Here is a 1,201-nt window from a genome sequence, read left to right as displayed (position 1 = left end):
TCCGTAGTGATACTGCCTTGGAAACCCAAGGAGGGGTCGCTATGAGTCAGTCTGACTCAATGGCACATAACAACAACAATGGCTAATGGTCGTGAACATTTCTTCATGTGTTTGTTTGCTGCCTGAATATCTTTTTTGGTGAAGTGTCTACTCATGTCTTCTGCCCATTTTTAAATTGGATTATTTGTCTTTTTGCTGTTGAAGTGTTGGAGTTTTCTATAAATTCTAGAGATAAGTCCCTTGTCAGAAATGTCATTGCTGAATATTTTTTCCCAATCTTTAAGTTCTCTTTTGGAGAAGTCTTTGGAAGCATGTTGTTGTTGTTGTTGTGTGCTGTCAAGTTGGACCCAACTCATAGCGACCCTTCTTTGGGTTTCCGAGGCAGTATCACTACGGAAGTAGATTGCCAACCTTCCTTCCAAGGAGTGGCTGGTGGGTTTGAACCACCAGCCTTCTGGTTAGCAGTCAAATGCCTTAAGCACTATGCTGCATATATAAAAATTTAATTTTTAGAAGGTCTCATTCATCTAGTTTATCTTCAACTGTTTGTGCATTTTTGGTTATACTTGATAGTGTATTTATGCCATATACAAGGGCCCCCAAATTTTCCCTGAGGAACTTTATAGTTTTAGGTTTCACATTTAAGTCTTTGATCATTCTGGAGTTAGTTTTTGTGTGTGGTGTGAGTACAGATCTTGTTTCGTGTTCTGAAAATGGATATCCAGTTTTGCCAGCACCATTTGTTAAACAGACAATCTGTAACCCATTTAATGGATTTCATCCCTTTGTCGAAGATCAGCTGACCAGATGTCGAGGGACCTATTTCTGGGTTCTCAATTCTATTCAACTGGTCTATGTGCCTGTCGTTGTACAAATACCTGGCAGTTTTGACTACTGTGGCTGTATAGTAGGTTTTAAGATCCTGGAGTGTCAGACCTCCTACTTAGTTCTTCTTGTTCGATAGTGCAAGGACTTTTTCCTTTCCATATAAAATTAGTGATTGCTTTTTCGATATCCTTGAAGAATGTTGATGGAATCTGGAATGGGAGTGCATTGAATGTAAAGATTGCTTTAGGAATAATTGATTCACAATGTTCAATCTTTCTAACCGCGAGCATGGTATGTTCTTCCATTTATGCAGATCTCTTAAGGTTTCTTGAAGTAGTTTTTTATAGTGTTCTTTGTACAGGTCATTTGTGTC

This window comes from Orycteropus afer, unplaced genomic scaffold (genome assembly GCF_000298275.1).
Source record: "Orycteropus afer afer isolate SDZICR_OR568_19922 unplaced genomic scaffold, OryAfe1.0 scaffold00672, whole genome shotgun sequence".
NCBI lineage: Eukaryota > Metazoa > Chordata > Mammalia > Tubulidentata > Orycteropodidae > Orycteropus > Orycteropus afer.
This window is presented reverse-complemented; position numbering follows the sequence as displayed.